An 18,027-nucleotide genomic window follows, 5' to 3' on the forward strand; every position below is an offset into this window, starting at 1 on the left:
AAAAGATATTGGATCAAATAAATGTTAATTTATTAATAGAATTATATGAATTAATAACCAATTACTCTGCAGGGCCCTTGCAGGAGTGAGTTGGAAAATACTGATAAAATGTAAATAAAATAAAAATATGAATAAATAGAAATAAAAAAATAAATGCACCAATTAATAAATAGATACTTTCATTAGTGTCCACTGGATGGTTAGCAATATGTCTCTTTCTATAGATAATCACAATTGGGTGTCCAATAGAAAAATCACAGTTCAGTAGGAAAAAACAGTTCAAAGAGTGAATGAATGAATGAATGTAGCAGATATAGCAGCAGTTGCGGCAACAGTAGCGATTAGAGCAGCAATTGTAGTGACTTTGTTGCAATCTTTGAATATGTAGTATCGGTGCACAGCACCACTCACCCTCCTTCCCCACTGCTGACACAGAGACATAAAAAAAGCAAGACTACATTTTGCCAAAATGAACTTGAGTAACCAAAATCCTTCTGGGAAAACGTCTTGTGGATAGATGAGACCAAGATAGAGCTTTTTGGTAAAGCACATCATTCTACTGTTTACCGAAAACGGAATGAGGCCTACAAAGAAAAGAACACAGTACCTACAGTGAAATGTGGTGGAGGTCAGTGATGTTTTGGGTTGTTTTGTTGCCCCTGGCACTGGGGGCCTTGAATGTGTACAAGACATCATGAAATCTGAGGATTACCAAAAGATTTTGGGTCGCACTGTACAGCCCAGTGTCAGAAAGCTGGGTTTGTGTCCGAAAACTTGGGTCTTTCAGCCGGACAATGACCCCAAACATACGTCAAAAAGCCCCAGAAATGGATGGCAACAAAGCGCTGCAGAGTTCTGAAGTGGCAGCAATGAGTCCAGATCTAAATCCCATTGATCACCTGTGGAGAGATCTTAAAATTGCTGTTGGGAAAAGGCGCCTTCCAATAAGAGACCTGGAGCAGTTTGTAAAGGAAGAGCGGTCCAACATTGCGGCTGAGAGGTGTAAGAAGCTTATTGATGGTTATAGGAAGCAACTGGTTTCAGTTATTTTTTTTTCAATGGGTGTGCAACCAAGTATTAAGTTAAGGGTGCCAATAATTTTGTCCAGACCATTTTTGGAGTTTGGTGACATTATGTCCAATTTGCTTTTTTTTCCTCCCTTTTTTTGGTTTAGTTCCAATACACACAAAGGGAATAAACATGTGTATAGCAAAACATGTGTTACTGCAATCCTTTTCTGTGAGAAATACTTAATTTTCTAGAAAAATTTCAGGGTTTCCAACATTTACGGCCATGACTGTATAAATCAGTTCCATTCGTTCGAACAGGGTTATTTTGATGGCAAATATGCATTATTATTATTATATATATATATATATATATATTTTTTTTTTTTTTGCAAGCACATTAAAATAAATGGCAGACAGATTAATGGCTAAATAAATAAATAAATAATATATTGCTCGCGATTAGCGCAATTTTGCAGGCTACAAAATGCTGCGATTATTGCCTTGTAATTAAATTCTGGCAGCTCAGCCCCAGACCGGACCCCCGTGTTTGTCTGGCATCCGCTACCTCCCACCTAACCCCCCCGTGTGTATAAGGGTGCATTCACACCACGTTTCCGAGATCTGGCAGCGGACGGTTTTGAAATTTTCCAGCCAGACCGGCGCCAAATCGAATTCATTTAAATGCGCCAAGCAGAGACAGATAGTCACAAAGAAATGGAGGGGGCTCAGATAGAATGTATATAGATGTAGAATATTTGGGTAATATTAGTAGATGTTAAAATAACAACATTAAACCAAAGAAGAAGCAAACACCTCACTGACGAACAGCACAGCAAAAAAGATAATAATATAGCAAAACTACACAAAATAATGTATTTTATATAACATGAATATACCCAAAAAAATGATGGTATGCTGTGGTTTTCAGTACGGCCACAAAACTATCTGACTCCGTTCGGCACATTTAAGTTAATGAGATTCGGCGCCGTATCTCGGATATGTGGTGTGAATGCACCCTAAAATGTGGAAAAAAGAACTGATGCTTACCTAGCCTCCATTGATGTGCATATCCCATTCCTCCGTTGGTCTGTTGCGTTCCTGCAGTCTTCCATTGATCTGCTGCAGATCCCGATCCCCCATTTGTCGGCTGCATATCCCTGTCCCCCATTGGTCTGCTGCATATCACAGACCCTCATTGGTCTGTTGCAGATCCAGCTCCCCCACTGTTCTGCTGTGGTCCTCCATTGGTCTGCTTCAGATCCCGGTCCCCCATTGGTCTATGGCAGGTCCAGGTCCCCCATTGGTCTGCTGCAGATCCAGGTCCCCTTTGGTCTGCTGCAGATCCAGGTCCCCTTTGGTCTGCTGCGATCCTGGTCCCCCATTGGTCTGCTGCGATCCTGGTCCCCCATTGGTCTGCTGCAGATCCCAGTCCCCCATTGGTCTGCTGTAGCCCTGGTCACCCATTGGTCTGCTGCAGATCATGGTCACCCATTGGTCTGCTGCAGATCATGGTCACCCATTGGTCTGCTGCAGATCGTGGTCACCCATTGGTCTGCTGCAGATCGTGGTCACCCATTGGTCTGCTGCAGATCGTGGTCACCCATTGGTCTGCTGCAGATCGTGGTCACCCATTGGTCTGCTTCAGATCGTGTTCCCCCATTGGTCTGTTGCAGATCCAGGTCCCCCATTGGTCTGCTACAGCCCTGGTCACCCATTGATCTTCTGCAGATCCCGATCCCCCATTGGTCTGCTGCAGATCCCAGTTCCCCATTGGTCTGCTGCAGATCCTGGACCCTCATTGGTCTGCTGCAGATCCAGCTCTCCCACTGTTCTGCTGTGGTCCTCCATTGGTCTGCTGCAGATCCCAGTCCTCTATTGGTCTGCTACAGCCCTGGTCACCCATTGGTCTGCTTCAGATCCCGGTCCCCCATTGGTCTATGGCAGGTCCAGGTCCCCCATTGGTCTGCTGCTGATCCAGGTCCCCTTTGGTCTGCTGCGATCCTGGTCCCCCATTGGTCTGCTGCAGATCCCAGTCCCCCATTGGTCTGCTGTAGCCCTGGTCACCCATTGGTCTGCTGCAGATCATGATCACCCATTGGTCTGCTGCAGATTCCAGTCCCCCATTGGTCTGCTGCAAATCCAGATCCCCATAGGTATGCTGCACATTCCAGTCCTCCATAGGTTCTTCTGCAGTGCCGGTGTCTTCTGTGCCTCCTTCTTCCAAGACATGTAGCTGATCCCATGGGCTTCCTGCTCAGCCAATCACTGGCTGCAGCAGTGTCCTGTCTCGGCCAGTGATTGGCTGAGTAGGTAGGCCCTGGAACCAGCAGATAGTCTCAGAAGAAAGAAGCACAGAAGACACTAGGAACGCTTGGAGGAGAACATGACCTGTGGTGGACCGGGGCTAGGTAAGCATTAGGTTTTTTTGTGCTTCATCCAGCACCAAATTAAAGGGGATGAAAATGAAACGGGGGGCGGGGGGAGGGGAAGTGAAATGGGGAGGATAGTACTACTAGCAGTATCAGTGCATTAAAAAGATCACTGAGAGGGGAAGGGATGATGATGGTATCCATTCTTGGATCTCCAATGGCTGTAGGGACATGCTAGGAGTTGTAGTTTTGAATCAGCTAGGTCCATTTACCTGTTGGTCCCATTCTCCCGCTATCTTCCTCTGTTCCTTCAGTTCAGGCGGCAGGCTTAGGGCATTGGCATAGCTTCCTAATGTCACTGCTGTTTCTCCAAGCCTGCTTGAATGGGTGCCAGAACTGAAGGACCTGAGGAGGATAGCGGGAGAATGGGACAACCTCACAACCACAACAAAATGTATGGACGGTCAGCTGATCAGTGAGGGGTGCTAGTAGCCCAACTCCCACTGATCTGATATTGATAGTCTATTCTAAGAACAGGCCTTGTATACTAAATTTCCAGAAAACCCATTTAAGAACTACAAGGTCTGGCCGGCATTCTGTTGGTCACAACATGACGTATATGTTCACGATGTTGCATTAACGGGTTGGTTTCTCATAAACCTGAATTAGAGGTTGTCCCGGCCTCGCCCATGCCTCATTGAATGGTAAGGATGTTGTGTTTCATAATCGTATAAAGATTAATTAGGGGGAAAGATATTATTGAATTTTGTAATTAAGTTTTATCACCTTTCTATTTTTACCCACACATATGTATTTTATTACTTTTATAGTGCTGGAGATTAAGGCGTGTTTTCAGTTGTATTTGTAGCTCTACATAAATACAGACTTTTTATGAATTGCTACAGGTTGTTTCACATCTTTTCAGAAGTTTTTTTTTTCCATACAACATTCACACCGACCGGTGGTTTTCTATTGACTTTTGGATAAATAATTCAGTTTTTATGTTAAAAAATACAGCTCAATTTACACTGTTACCATAGCACCGTGCACCATCATATTTAATTATAATCTTCTGAAAGATATAGAAAGGAATTGGAGCACTCACCCAGAATGTCATCTTGAAAAGTCTTTATTCCATCACAAGGAGATCATGACACAATGGGGAGCAGGATAAACGGGTGCGGACAAGAGGCTGGGAAGCACGAACAGGTCGGGGAGCAACAAATGTTTCACGCTGTGTAGCGCTTCCTCTGGCTCCAACTCCAACCTCTGGTTGGAGCCAGAGGAAGCGCTACACAGCGTGAAACATTTGTTGCTCCCCAGCCTCTTGTCCGCACCCGTTTATCCTGCTCCCCATTGCGTCATGATCTCCTTGTGATGGAATAAAGACTTTTCAAGATGACATTCGGGGTGAGTGCTCCAATTCCTTTCTATATCTTTCAGAAAATTATTCAGTGAACTTTTGCACTTTTTTGTGAATACCCCCTAGTCAAGTTGACACATGAGCCATTCAGCCAGGACATATCCAGGTGTGCGATATACCTAAGCATTTATGTCTCAAGATCTGCTCAATTTAGAGGCTTTGGTGCCAGTGTATCTTCTCTCCTTGCATAGATATTTCTTAATTATGTTCGTTTTGAATTTGGTACTTTAATGCCTCATCAGAGGGGCAGTTCTCATGTCCGACAGTTTCATGGACTACAGGTAAGGGTACTCCACTGCCCCAGTGTTCTGAACATGTTGTTCCGAACGCTGGGTGCGGGCTGCGGGGGTAGTGACGTCACGGCCACGCCCCTCGTGATGTCTCACCACACCCCCTTAAGGGGGTGTGGTGTGACATCACGAGGGGCATGGCCGTGATGTCACGACCCCCATAGCCAGCACCCAGTTTTCGGAACAAAGTGTTCAGAACACTGGGGCAGTGGAGTACCCCTTTCAGGGAGGGGGAAGGAGGTCCCAGTATTATATAAAATGGGCACTGTCACTTTAAAAAAAAAAAAACTTTTGACATATTATACAGACATGTCAAGAGTTGGATGGATCAGGATCAGGGTCTGAGTGTTCAGACTGCGACGGATAGCTAGAACTAGCTGGGAGAAGAGCGCGCTAAGCGAGACAAACCTTCAATGTAAGTCTAAGGGATTGTCTTGGTGAGCTGCACTTTTTCCCCAGCTCGTTCTAATAATTGGTTGGGGTCTGAACACTCAGACCCTGACCAGTGAAAACTTTTGACATGGCTCTAAGACACAAGTTTTTTAAAGTTACAGGCCATTTTTATGGAAAGCCATCAGTATGAACACACTTAGGGTTTAGCTCCGTGTACACCCACTGATCAAATGAGGGTGGCAGACAACGGGCTCCTGCTTCATTACCTTCCAGGCACAGGTCCCATAAATTTCATAGTGGTTGTGCCAAGTGTTTCGGCTCAGCCCCGTTTACCTGAATTAGATTGAACTGCGGTGAGCTGCAATACCAGAGAGTTGGAGCTTCTTATGTCATTGGTCTATCCTATGGATAGCCTGTCAATGTTAAAATCCACTATGTTACATACGTACCATAGTGGCCAACCATGAGGCTGCTATGGGAACCTTGGAGACAGGGCTCCGTCCTGGTTGGTCCTGTTCTTTATTTTTTTTTTTTTTTTATTGGTAATAAACAATGCAGAACTGCATTTCATAGCACAATAATGGAGGGGGGTATTGACCAGTGGGAAATCAAAAGGAAGGGTAATAAACCCCATACCTTTATATCCAGGGGGCAACATCACACCCATTGGAGGCCTATTATTTCATATATTTTCTATGGGACACCCTTTTTTCTATTGTATACCACTGCCGAAATCATGGGATCATGAGTTTGCCTTATCTTGTTTCCCTGTCTGTACCAACTATGACTTAGAAGAAGCAAGGCAGGCGTAATTTTTGGGATATTACTTTTGCACGTATCGGTCCAGATACAGACATCCAACTTTCTTTCTAATAAATTTTGTGTCTCAATTTCCCACCAATTTCCAAAATAAATTGCTGATATTCAGAGGCTGAACGCCTGCCTTGCCTGCCTAACAGACTGATGCCCAGCTGCTCAATACAATGTATCAAGAGCCGTTCCCTAATGTATTCTGGAAAAAACGGATGCGCAGCTTTCCTTTAATTCCAGTGCTTAACCACCCTCGTAATGAAAGATCATTGTCTACAATATGCTACCACCGAAAACAGCATTCCTCCCATTATAGAACCCCTCATTGTTAGCAGCAAATTGTTTCAAATGGCCCAGAAATCAGATTTGCATAAATTTAATTGACTGTGACTCGGACATGACAGATTGCGGAAAGAAATGAACAACGTTTTTAGACGGGATTTGACCTTTATTGGTCTTATTCTATGGAGAGAATACAGTGGGGCAAGAAAAAAGTACTTAGTCAGCCGCCAATTGTGCAAGTTCTGCCGCTTATAAAGATGAGAGGCTGTAATTTCCATCATAGGTTATAACCTCAACTACGAGAGACAGAAAGAGTAAGAAAATCCATAAAATCACATTGTCTGATTTTTAAAGAATTTATTTGAAAATTATGGTGGAAAAAAAGTATTTGGTCAATAACAAAAGTTCATCTCAATACTTTGTTATATCCCCTTTGTTGGCAATGACCGAGGTCAAACGTTTTCTGTAAGTCTTCACAAGGATTTCACACACTGTTGCTGGTATTGTTACTGATGGTAGCCTTTGTTACTTTGGTCCCAGCTCTCTGCAGGTCATTCACTAGGTCCCCCTGTGTGGTTCTGTGATTTTTTTTTACTCACAGTTCTTGTGATCATTTTGACACCACGGGGTGAGCTCTTGCATGGAGCCCCAGATCGAGGGAGATTATCAGTGGTCTTGTATATTTTCCATTTTCTAATTGCTCCCACAGTTGATTTCTTCACACCAAGCTGCTTGCCTATGGCAGATTCAATCTTCCCAGCCTGGTGCAGGTCTACAATTTTGTTTCTGGTGTCCTTCGACAGCTCTTTTGTCTTGGCCATAGTGGAGTTTGGAGTGTGACTGTTTGAGGTTGTGGACATGTGTCTTTTATACTGATGACAAGTTCACACAGGGGTCATTAATACAGGTAACGAGTGGAGGACAGAGGAGACTCTTAAGGCCCCGTTCACACTACGGAATTGCAGCGGAATTTCCGGGCGCAATTCTGCAGTGTGAACTTTAACATTAGTGTGAACTGGTTTCCGCGAGACCCGTTCACACTGCGGAATTTCAGCGGCGGACATTTCCGCCGCTGAAATTGTTCCGCGCAAAGAAAGAACATGTTCATTCTTTGTGCGGATTCCGCAAGCACTGCATAGCCGTCAATGGTGACGGCTCAGTGCCCCGCGGCCCTAACGCCGAAGTATCCCCGGCAGCGGCCGCCATCGGAATCTCCCCTCGCGGAATTCAGCCGCGAGAATTCCAGAGTGTGAACGGGGCCTAAAGAAGAAGTTACATGTCTGTGAGAGACAGAAATCTTGCTTGTTTGTAGGTGACCAAATACTTATTTTCCACCATAATTTGCAAATAAATTCTTTAAAAATTAGACAATGACATTTTTTGGATTTTTTTTTTTCTCATTCTGTCTCTCATAGTTGAGGTTATAACCTATGATGAAAATTACAGGCCTCTCTCATCTTTTTAGTGGGAGAACTTGCACAATTGGTGGCTGACTAAATACTTTTTTGCCCCACTGTAATTCTAAAATAGACGATGGCATAAAGCAATAGATAACTGGGATAACAAGTGCTGGAATGGAGATATTACCATATACTTAGGACTGTGAAGGAACTGACTGTACAGGTGCCAGACAAGGACTCTAGAGAGACAACAAGATGCATTGACATGTCCTTGCACTATACTCAAGAGCTTCTCATTCAGTGTAAGCCTCTCTCGTCTATTGCCTCGGCCCGGCAGGGTGTTTGTCTGTCCTTTTACATGTTACTTAATTTACACATAATTGCAGCTAATGAGCAAAGTGTTCTTCACTCGTATTCATACAGTCCGCACGTCGCACGCGGGGAGCAGTCCTGGAGTGGGTAGAGACTAGAGTTGGCACCTTTCTTGCAAAAAATTACCGCCCATGCTAATTTGCATAAATAATTTATATAAGCGTGACATCACAGGATACACACATGCGGGGGAAATTTTGTCCTATTCTGACCCCTACAACTTTTTTATTTTTCCTTATACGGCCTGTATGAGGGCTAATTTTTTGCACCCCGATCTGTACTTTTTAACAGGACCATTTTTGCTTTAATGTGACTTTTTGATTGCTTTTTATTTTTTAGCAAATACGGGAGATGCAGTTAGTTACTTACTACAACTCCCAGCATGTCCTGATACAGCCTGTGGGTCAGCAGCTGCCCCAAACGAAAACTACAACCCCCAACATGTTGGTCTATATAGTAGTATATAGTATAGGTCAGTATAGGTCGCTTCTCGGCCTTTTGGCTAAGATCAAGTGTAGTATCTGTTCTTATCAGTGGTTTAGTCTCTGGCCATTGATGTAGGATGGATGGCTGCATGGAGGAGAAGGTGTTCCGGGGCTGGTGCCACATAACCAGCTCAACGGCTGCCCTGATGTGACCTGTTTCCTCTGGGTCTCGCCATGAGGTTGGGGGTTGTAGAGCCGAGGTACTTCTGTGCCTCGGGGAGTGGTGACCCTGAGGTGCCGAAACTCACTGTGTGTTATAACTCACTGAGTGAACGCACTGCACCATACTCTTCACCTTTGGCACTCACCCTTGGTATCCCGGCCTTGTGGCTAGGATCGGGGAAATTTTTATAGATTCGGCCGGATGACCGGGCAGTATATCTGCACTCATCCACTTATTTATTATTTTTGTTTGTCACTGTGCCACTTTGTGTCTGTTTTTGTACACAGGATTGTCAGGATGCCGTAGCCCTTCTGGGTGTCCCTCCTGGCGGTCTAGGGGAGGTGTGTGTGGCCATTAGGTTCCTCACCTCCCTGCAACCCCCGGGCATCTTGGCTTTGGTCAAGATGCCATCAGTATACGGCTCCTCGGCTGATACCTTGGTTAACGCCTAGGTTGAAGCCAGGTGCATTTTCGGCTCCTTAGTAGCTTCGGCGAAAAGGGGCATCGAACCTGGATCCTTGCAGGTGCCTTCTGGCCCGGAGGTGAGGGGCAGGTTTGTTGGGGGGGCCTCTCTCCTGTCGGAGAAGGGCTTAGCGATAGACTGCATCCTTTGTGCACGTTTTTTTTTAGTGTGACACGTTTGCACTTTTTCTTGCACTTCCCTCAGCTCTTTAAAATTTTTTTTTATAAATAAATATATATAATATATTATTGGTCAGTGTTTCCCAACCAGGGGTGTCTCCAGCTGTTGAAAAACTACAACTCCCAGCATGCCTGGACAGCCGTTGGCGTTTTGCAACAGCTAAAGGCGCTCTGGTTGGGAAACACAGACCTATACTATATAGTAAAACATGCCGGGAGTTGTAGTTTTGCAACAGCTGGAGGCACCCCTGGTAGGGACACACTGACCTATACTATTATATAGTACAACATGCTGCGAGTTGTAGTTTTGCAACAGCTGGAGCCGCCCCTGGTTGGGAAACACGGACCTATACTATATACTACTATATAGTCCAACATGCTGGGAGTTGTAGTTTTGCAACAGCTGGAGGCACCCTTGGTTGGGAAACACTGACCTATACTATATACTACTATATAGTCCAACATGCTGGGAGTTGTAGTTTTAAAACTCTGTGGCGATGCTGGGCCTATCGCCACCCTTCCCAAGAGCGATAGGTGAGTGTGAAATAAACAGATTGTCCACAGCAGTGCTGAACTTAAAACTTGCGGAATCCTTACTGAAGATTTTCTGTATTTGCAATAACAGTAACAGTCCAGATAACAGAGTCTATATAGACAGCACAGCAGTGATTGACAGATGCTTAGGACCGGAAAGTTCTCTTTAGTTTTAGAGGATTGTATTTGCATAGATCCGCCAGATTTAGGGGTTTGATTAGGTCCGGAGATCTTGCTGAGGTAGCGGGGAATTGTATGAACTATCCGTCTCTAGCGCAGGCTTAGGCCTAGTGATTCGTCTTGTAAGCTGCGGAGGTCCAACCTCATCCAGAGTCAGCAACCCAAGAGCAATGATGCTGCTTGCTTGGCAGCGCAGGAACAAGAGAGCGATCAAGATGGCGCAGCTCCCTTATATGGGCAGGGGCTGGCCGTTTTGGATTGGTCCAATCAGCTGTCACTCACCGTTACAATGGATTGTGGGTGATCACGTCATGAGAACCACCAAAGGTCTTTCAGCAAACCATAGAGTTCTGAACTAGGTCACATGACCCGCAGGTCCTACAATGCAACCAAGGCAAGAATCTTTAATAGACATATTTACATGTTTATTTACTTAAATATTAACTAGCTAAGGTAGAGGACCCCCCACTGTTCCTAGGGACTCTGACTTTGGGGACCTCACCACAAGGTAGCGTATGAAATACGGTACCAGGACACCACAATTATATGACTTGTAAGAAGCTGGTTGGTTTTGACGTTTTTACCGCAGCCGGTCAACGTAAATCCCCCTAAAGAGGTTTTGCCACCATGGACACTTGTCCCCTAGCTACTTGTCCCCACTCACCATAACTACAGCGTCATTCGTTTCATTGCAGCGCAGCGGCCTCCATGTGTTTTAATACTCTAACTTGGTCATGTGATCACCAGTCTGACCCATAGAAAATGACATGGTTTAATGTGTCAGAGGAATTGGTCTTTTCTGGGTCTGCTGACTTCCTATGAACTTTAGGACGACCTCATCACCTATCAGATCGCCCCTGGCGGCTGTAATACACTTCCCCTCCCAGCTTTATCTGTATACTGCTGCTGCTGTCTCTATGGGATCAGGATATATAGTAGTTATACATCTTCCCTCCAGTGCTATCTGTATACTGCTTCTATCTCTATAGGATCAGAATATAAAGTAGTTATACCCCTCCCAGCTCTATCTGTATACTGCTGCTGCTATCTCTATGGGATTAGAATATATAGTAGTTATACACCTCCTTTCCAGCTCTATCTTTATACTGCTGCTATCTCTATAGGATCAGGATATATAGTAGTTATACACCTCCCCTCTAGCTCTATCTGTATATTGCTGCTATCTCTATGAGATCAGGATAGTAGTTATACCCCTCCCAGCTCTATCTTTATACTGCTGCTGCTATCTCTATGGGATCATTGCCTATGACATTAGCTAAAACAGGTACAAATGTATGCAGGTATTCTCTAATAAAAGTCTATGCTGCACTATATAAGCAAAAGAAAAGTAATTCCGTGAGCGATTCTTTAAGGGGTTCAGGTAACTTGTTTTTAGTTTTGGTCACAGACCAGACCCCTTCAGCTCTTATATGATCTTACTTTCTGCCTTTTTCTATGGTGCCTAAACCTACAAATATGCTGCGGATGCGCCCCTTATTACCCTGCCCTTAATCTAATTTGTTTAAAAAAAAAAAATTTTTTTATAGCAATTTGCAATACACTAGAGAATATGTTGCGTGATTTTGGATGGAAGTGTAAGTATGAAAACTTTATGTTAGACCAAAACTAGGGATCGACCGATATTGTTTTTTTACGGCCGATACCGATATTCTGTGGAGGTTAGGGCCGGTAGCCGATAACTTATACCGATATTCTGGTATAAGTTAATGGCTATTTATCCCCCCCCCCCCGGCGACACCCCCTGGCACCGGTATCCCCCCCCCACAGCTCCGGCCAGAGACCACCGCCGCTGCCCCATTGCCTCCCCCATTCCCGGTTTTATAATTACCTGTTCCTGGGGGTCGGGGTCCGCTCTACTTCTGTCTCTGGCGCCATCCTCCTGAGCTGTCACTGTGTGCAATGACGGTGACGTCGCGTTGAAGACGTCACTCGTCATTGTGCTGCGCAGCGCACAGTGTAACACAGGATGCGCAGGAGCCAGAAATAGCGTGGGCCCCGGGAACAGGTAATTATAAAACCGGGAATGGGGGAGGCAATGGGGCAGCGACTGGGGTGGTGCAGCGCGGTCCGGTGGGGGGTGCGGCGCGGTGGGGGGGGGGGGGGTCCGGCGCGGGGAGGTGCGTGTGGCGGCTAATATCGGATTATCGGCAAGGTAATTGCCGATACCGATAGCGTCCCAAATTGGGAATATCGGTCGATAATATCGTCCAAACCGATAATCGGTCGATCCCTAACCAAAACCCTATATCGCCTACAAACTAAAAGAAAATGACAATTGAGCAGGATAGAGAGAATCCCTTTTGTATGCGGCTATTTTGAGGATTATATTGTACGATAAGTGTTTGTTCTTTATTGCTTTGCTCGTCTGGTTGCCGTATTGTGCGGGCACTCATCGTATCTAGCCGTTATGTTCTATCGGGGACGTTTGTGTTATTTATTTGACAGAATTAGTATCTGGAATTAGTGGCTTTGTTGTGATGGAGATTGTTCTCTGTTCTCCGAATACTCGATGTTCTCCTGAAGTGGAGGCCTCCCATCGCCGGCGCGCTGCGCCACTTCATCAGTCGGATATAAATGTTTCCAATTTACTTCGCTGTGCGGATGGTGTATTAAGTTGTCAACAGCTCAGGCATTATCCACTTTACTGAACGTCTCTGTATTCACAACCTGCCTGCGAACCGGTGACAAATTATTTAAATGATGCAGCCTGACAGCGTAAGCGTAGAAACACCTTCATTATTAAGTGAGCGCCGTCCACCGAAAGACAACACACATGATGCCTGCGATCAAGGCTGACACCGAAATGAGGAAGACACCTGCACCCACCCACAGCTTGTATACCAGCAGCTGCTTGGGCTTCATTTCAAGAACTGGCACATACAGTATACCTTGTTCACACTGTGCAGTTTTGGGTGTTTTTTTTTGTTGTTGTTTTTTTTTTATTTTTTATTTTATTAAGTGCAGCTCTGGAGTATAATACAGGATATAACTCAGGATCAGTACAGGAGAAGTAATGTAATGTATGTACACAGTGACCCCACCAGCAGAATAGTGAGTACAGCTCTGGAGTATAATACAGGATATAACTCAGGATCAGTACATAAGTAATGTAATGTATGTACACAGTGACCTCACCAGCAGAATAGTGAGTACAGCTCTGGAGTATAATACAGGATATAACTCAGGATCAGTACATAAGTAATGTAATGTATGTACACAGTGACCTCACCAGCAGAATAGTGAGTACAGCTCTGGAGTATAATACAGGATATAACTCAGGATCAGTACAGGAGAAGTAATGTAATGTATGTACACAGTGACCCCACCAGCAGAATAGTGAGTACAGCTCTGGAGTATAATACAGGATATAACTCAGGATCAGTACATAAGTAATGTAATGTATGTACACAGTGACCTCACCAGCAGAATAGTGAGTACAGCTCTGGAGTATAATACAGGATATAACTCAGGATCAGTACATAAGTAATGTAATGTATGTACACAGTGACCTCACCAGCAGAATAGTGAGTACAGCTCTGGAGTATAATACAGGATATAACTCAGGATCAGTACAGGAGAAGTAATGTAATGTATGTACACAGTGACCCCACCAGCAGAATAGTGAGTACAGCTCTGGAGTATAATACAGGATATAACTCAGGATCAGTACATAAGTAATGTAATGTATGTACACAGTGACCTCACCAGCAGAATAGTGAGTACAGCTCTGGAGTATAATACAGGATATAACTCAGGATCAGTACAGGATAAGTAATGTATGTACACAGTGACCTCACCAGCAGAATAGTGAGTACAGCTCTGGAGTATAATACAGGATATAACTCAGGATCAGTACAGGGTAAGTAATGTAATGTTTGTACACAGTGACCTCACCAGCAGAATAGTGAGTACAGCTCTGGAGTATAATACAGGATATAACTCAGGATCAGTACAGAATAAGTAATGTTATGTATGTACACAGTGACCTCACCAGCAGAATAGTGAGTACAGCTCTGGAGTATAATACAGGATATAACTCAGGATCAGTACAGGATAAGTAATGTTATGTATGTTCACAGTGACTCTTCAGCTCCAGCATTGTGCCGAGGCAATCGTATCACGCACAGTGAGCGTGGTACGACTGTCTGGCAACCGTACTGTCCATCGTGGCCTGCCCTCTACACACGCTGGAGCTGTAGATTGTGGGGGCTGACAACTTTGGACTTGCGAATTAAAGCGCAACTGTCATGAACTCTGGGTGCTATAACCTACACACACTCTTTGTACTGTGTGCGGGTGGTGGGTATAACCATGTTTTTACCTTATTTTTGCAGGCTTTCCCCCAAAAAATGCTTTTGATCACAGTCAGATAGGCGTGGCGCGAGATACGCTATGCCCTGCCGCCGCCACGCCCTCCCCCTGTGTCAGCGCTGGGACCTTTGTGTGATGGACACACAGGTCCCAGCACATGCACCCCTCAGCTCAACTTACGTGCACGCCGCCGAGTGTTACCCAGGCAAGCGCTCGCCCCCTCAGTGAGCACTCGCTCCCGCCGCCATCTGCCTCCTCAGTGCACCTGCGCAGTGCTAGAGGCAGAGAGGGCGCTTCCTCTCTGCCTCTAGTACCGGGAACTGTCCTGTGCGCGCAGGCGCACTGAGAAGGCAGACAGCGGCGGGAGCGAGCGCTCACTGGGTAACACTCAGTGGCACGCATGTTAGATAAGCTGAGGGGCGCATGCGCTGGGACCCGTGGGTCAATCACACAGCGGTCCCAGCGCTGACACAGAGGTGGGCGTGGCAGCGGCGGGGCATAGTGTACCTCTCGCCACACCTATCCGACTGTGTGTGGCTGTGATCAAAAGCATTTTTTGGGGTGATGAATGCTGCCAGAAATAAGGTAAAAACAATGCTGTGCACACCATCTGCACACAGTACAAAGGCTGTGTAGGTTATAGCACCCAGAGTTCATGACAGTCGCGCTTTAAGCTTAAAATGTATTTTGCTGGAAAGATTCTAGCATAACTATATATCAATCCGCTCAGCTTCTCCTATATAGTGACATGCTGACTGCAGCCCAGAATGCCCTCTATGACTGTGTCTGGCACTGCCCATTGAAAACACTCTTCCTGTAGCCCCCACAGAAAGAAGTCATAGGATGTAATATCTGGTGATTGCGGAGGCCAGCGCAACATTGGTAAATCGTTGTTTCTGTCCTTGCTGTTCCAACGTTCCATTCAGATATCAGAGAACAAGGCATCCAGGACTGACAGATCTAATGCCCTGCAACTTTTTTCTGTGGGGGCCACATCAAGGACTCAAGGACCCCCCACAAAATCTGAAACGGAGACAACACGAGTGGAGACCATATCCGCATCTTGGCAGAACAGGATTACAAAAATTTAGGCCCAATAACCGAGAAAAAGAGTCGGTTGGACTTTAGTAAATGAGGGTCTTAGTGTGTAGATAAAATTTGGACACCTAGGCCCTCATTTACTATTGCAAACCGACATGTTTTGTCGGGTTGTGCGCCAGAAATTCTGTCTGCTCCAAAGGATAGGGAATAAGATGTCTGATCGTGGGGGGTCCTGCTGCTGGGGCCCCCCGCAATCTTCCGCAGCACCCAACGTTCTTAACAAACGCTGGGTTCCTGTGGCAGTGGTCGTGACATCACAACCACGCCTCCTCGTGACGTCATGCCACCCCTGCTCCATTCATGTCTATGGGAGGGGGCGTGTCGGCCGACATGCCTCCTCCTATAGACATGATTGGAGGGGGCGTGCGGAGACGTCATGAGGGGGCGTGGCTGTGATGTCACGATCATGGCCTCAAGCGCAGAGTGTTCTGAACAAAAAGTTCAGACTGCTGGAGCACCAGAGTACCCCTTTAACACATTTAGGCCCTCATTTAATAAGAGTGAGGTGTTTGTTCTGGAGTGATTTCAATATCCGGCTTATTCAGGCTTATTTACTATTCTGTCGCACATTTCTTTTTTTTTTTTTTGCGTCGCACGTTTTTTTTTTGTGTCGCACAAACTCCGAGCTAAAGAAATTATTTGTGTGAGTCAAAATGGTTTGGACTTTTTTCATGAATCAAAAGTATTCATGTGTTTATAATTTTACAAACATTACAACAATTCTCCTGGTTTATCAGCTTGGGTGTTAAATTGATTTAAACCTAATATTGCAAATGTGTTAAAAAGAAAAAAAAATACGTTTTACAAACTATTACAAAAGCATTCAATATTTTATTCATAAAAGTGTTGAACTGTACAAAATGTTTTCCGGTTATAAACAAAGTTACTTTCACACAAAACACAATGGGAAACAGTCCCTTGTTAGAAATCGCTCCATTTTTGGAATTTCACTCGGCCTCTTGGCTGTCGGTTATTGTGTGAGGCAAACTCACACTTTTTCTCGAGTGATTTTGGAAGTGCTCCGAGTATTTATTTATTTTTTTGTTTGTTTTTGTCGGTAAAACGCCCATTTCAGAGTGAAAAATAACAGTGTTTTTTAAAGTGTCGGTTGTGTGACTAAAATTTGGTCGCATAAATAGTCGCACAGACGTTGCGACAAAAATTTAGGCACAATAACCGAGAAAAAGAGTCGGTTGGACTTTAGTAAATGAGGGCCTTAGTGTGTAGATAAAATTTGGAAAATTTTCGTGGTCACCGAAAAGGGGCGTGTTTCCGACATTTTCACAAAAAAACAACATATTTACTAAGATTTCCACAGAAAATATGGTGGATTTGAGCTGAGGAAAACCCTACAGATCAGAACATGTGTAAAAAAAAATAAAAATAAAAAAAACAGTGTAGGGAAAAGTGCAAAACCCACAAAGAAACCTACACAACACTCTTAGTAAATAAGGGCCATAGCGCGTCTTTTTATGGTTATAGATTTGTGTTCTGTTCTATATATTATGAATGCCAAGGCTATAATTTTGCGCCATTCTTTTTGAGTCACCCTTTATACAGCTACCATTACCAAACAGAACGTCACCCCTTAGCTATGTGATCCGTCTGTGGCTCACTTTATTCCCTTTTGTTTGTGATGACATTTTTTTTTGTTTTCTATAAAGTTGATGTTCAAAGAGAACTCCATAAGTCTTTGTTCCGTGCGCATCAATTAGCGGTCCCCTCCTGAAAGGACCAGCAGATCCGGACGTCTACCTGTCATCCGCACCCTATGATGTTTCTCACTGTCTGACCTCTGTCATAGTAACCAGAGGCATAGGATTAAGGGACGGCAGAAGCAAGCCATGTAGGGACAATTAGAGCCGTAGATTGGATGTTAATTGGAGTATATTGTGGACTAAGTGGTAGCATTAACAACCGCAGACACCTATAGTGCACACATCATGTATAGCCAATTATTTGAGTGATGTAAACTCCTCAAGGTCGTCTTGCTAAAGGGCAGGATCGGCCCCTTATACTATAATTATCATGAAGTCTCATGTCTTCCCCAATTACTGCAGAATTTTTTTACTGAGCAGTCAAGTTTTAAGACAGAGGGCAAAAGCAAATCCACTGTTTACTCCATAATGGGAAATAGAGAAAGATCAGAAGAGCTGAGGCCATGCCACATGTAGGCCATTAAGGATGATAGCAGCATGGTAGGAACCGCACCAAAGAAGACATCGAAAGGCATGTATCATA

At 44.7% G+C, this 18,027-nt stretch overlaps 1 protein-coding gene and 1 non-coding gene across 6 annotated transcripts in view; both read left to right on the plus strand.

Annotated features, from left to right (window-relative positions):
- The window catches only part of SHANK2 (SH3 and multiple ankyrin repeat domains 2), a 582,141-nt gene that overhangs the window by 41,953 nt on the left and 522,161 nt on the right, over window positions 1–18,027 (plus strand). The window lies entirely within an intron of this gene.
- Window positions 8,832–9,016, plus strand: LOC130277873 (U2 spliceosomal RNA). Its single transcript, XR_008845619.1, has one exon. It is a non-coding gene; the product is annotated as a U2 spliceosomal RNA (small nuclear RNA).

Source organism: Hyla sarda, chromosome 6 (genome assembly GCF_029499605.1).
Source record: "Hyla sarda isolate aHylSar1 chromosome 6, aHylSar1.hap1, whole genome shotgun sequence".
Taxonomy (NCBI): domain Eukaryota; kingdom Metazoa; phylum Chordata; class Amphibia; order Anura; family Hylidae; genus Hyla; species Hyla sarda.